General features: G+C 48.1%; 1 protein-coding gene and 1 pseudogene across 1 annotated transcript in view; one reads left to right on the forward strand and one right to left on the reverse strand.

The window, feature by feature from the left end:
- ATRX (alpha thalassemia/mental retardation syndrome X-linked) overlaps nucleotides 1-2,480 on the reverse strand; it is a gene marked incomplete at its 3' end in the record, with an annotated part of 143,993 nt that overhangs the window by 103,710 nt on the left and 37,803 nt on the right. The gene's annotated exons all lie outside the window — the stretch shown is intronic.
- Nucleotides 1,024-2,138, forward strand: LOC102770228 (annotated as a pseudogene).

Here is a 2,480-nt window from a genome sequence, read left to right on the forward strand (position 1 = left end):
CTCAAAGGTCCCAGGTTCGATTCCGGTCAAGGGCATATACCTGGGTTGCGGGCACATCCCCAGTGGGAGATGTGCAGGAGGCAGCTGATCGATGTTTCTCTCTCATCGATGTTTCTAACTCTCTATCTCTCTCCCTTCCTCTCTGTGAAAAATCAATAAAATATATTAAAAAAAAATTAAATATTGCCCTGGACGGTTTGACTCGGTGGATAAAGTGTCAGCCCTTGTACTGAAGGGTGCTGGGTTCAATTCTGGTCAAGGGCACATACCTCGGTTGCAGGCTTGACCCCAGCCCATCAGGCATGATGGAGGCAACAAATCAGTGTCTCTCTCACATTGAATGCAGCAACAATAAGAAAAACAAATCATCTACGTGCGCATGTGTGTGTATATAAAAGGCTAATATGCTAAGTGTCCCTCCTACCATCGAACCGGTCGTTATGACGTGCACTGACCACTAGGGGGCAGGCGCTGCCGAGCTGCAGTGACTTGGCAGCAGCGGTTCTTGGGTGACGCACCCTAAAACCAGAGAGGAGGGACACCGATTCCTCGTGAGGGAGTGCAATTCCACCTTTGGCAGTAGGTTATGTTGTTGCTGGGGTACTGTCAGCCCCGAATCTGGTTTCCTCACACTTGCGTTTGTGTTCCATACCCTGTACGACATCAACTTTGCAGAGTGCCCTCTCACACTCCAGGACCCCTCACTGGGGACTGAACCCCAAACCTGGGCATGTGCCCTGACCAGGAATCAAACCTGTGACCTTTGGGCACATGGGATGACACTCACCAACTGAGCCACACTGATCAGCGCTAAAACATAATTTTTAATGGCAGCACAGTATTCATCTGATAAAGATGACATAAGCTTTTTTTTTCAAGCTAAGAGCACCTAAAAACCTGTATGCATCTGTTGCAAGAATTGCAGTTGCCTACTAAAAGGGTATACTTAGGTGGCGCAGAGGGTGCAGCCAGGGCGTGAGATGCGAGCAGGAGGCAGGCCGCAGTTACCATCGTTGCCAGGCTCACCCAGGGATGTCTGAGCATGAGCCTCGCGGGGCCGAGCTCCATGCAGCAGCCGTCGCCCAGGCCTCAGAGGGCCGCCACGTACCGGCGCGCCCGGGCTGAGGGGCTCGGTGCTGCTGCGCTGCCCGGCTGCGCACCTAGGCCGGCGGGTCAGGAGGATGAGCAGCACCGGGCTCTGAAGCATGGAGGGGGTTCTGTACAAGTGGACCAACTATCTCACAGGTTGGCAGCCTCGTTGGTTTGTTTTAGATAATGGAATATTGTCCTACTATGATTCACAAGATGATGTTTGCAAAGGCAGCAAAGGAAGTATAAAGACAGCAGTTTGTGAAATTAAAATCCATTCAGCAGACAACACAAGAATGGAAATAATCATTCCAGAAGAGCAGCATTTCTACATGAAGGCGGTCAATTCAGCTGAGACAGAGGTGGCTGGTTGCTCTGGGGAGCTCCAAAGCCTGTTTGACTGACACTAGGACTAAAAAAGAAAAAGAAATAAGTGAAACCAGAGAATCTCTAAAACCAAAATGTCTGAACTTCGCCTCTACTATGACCTTTTAATGCAGCAAGTTCATACGATTCAAGAATTTGTTCACCATGAGAATCATTCATCTCCCAGCATAGAGAACATGAACGAAGCCTCTTCACTAATTAGTGTCACATGTAATACATTCATCACAATGCTTGAAGAATGTGTGAAGATAGCAAATGCTAAGTTTAAACCTGAAATGTTTCAGCTGTCCCATCTGGATCCCTTAGTTTCTCCTGTGTCACCTTCTCCTGTTCAAATGATGAAGCGTTCTGTCAGCCACCCTGGTCTTTGCAGTTCAGAGAGGAGTAGCCACTCTATAAAAGAACCAGTGTTTACACTTTACCGGCTCTCCCAGTGATGCCGAAGAACCTACTCAGATACAGACTCTTGTAATGATATCCCTCTTGAAGACCCAGATAGGGTCTTCTGTTCACTGTACAAGAAATACACTTAATGGGGATTTGGCATCAGCAACCATTCCTGAAGAAAGCAGACTTATGGCCAAAAAAAAAAAAAATCTGAATTGGAAGATCCTCTTTCATCCTTTGTTCATGAGGAAACAAAAATGTTCAACTACCTCTAAGTACTGCTATGCAAAAGCTGCTGTAATTAAACTATGTCATAGGGAGTAGTTTTTCCCTTAGGATTTCTGTGCACTTTATAGAATATTGTAAAACAAACAAAAAAAACCCGCATACCTTTGAAGTGTATTTTATCTTTATACTAGAGGCCCGGTGCAAAAAAATTTTTGCACTGGGGGAGGGGGGGACCCTCAGCCTGGCCTGTGCCCTCTCGCAGTCTGGGACCCCTCAGGGGATGACCACCTGCTGGCTTAGGCCTGCTCCTCGGGGGATTGGGCCTAAGCTGGCAGTCAGACATCCCTCTGGCAGCCTGGCAGCCCTCGGGGGATGTCCACTTGCCAGCG

The sequence above is a fragment of the Myotis davidii genome, unplaced genomic scaffold (assembly GCF_000327345.1).
Source record: "Myotis davidii unplaced genomic scaffold, ASM32734v1 scaffold1493, whole genome shotgun sequence".
NCBI lineage: Eukaryota > Metazoa > Chordata > Mammalia > Chiroptera > Vespertilionidae > Myotis > Myotis davidii.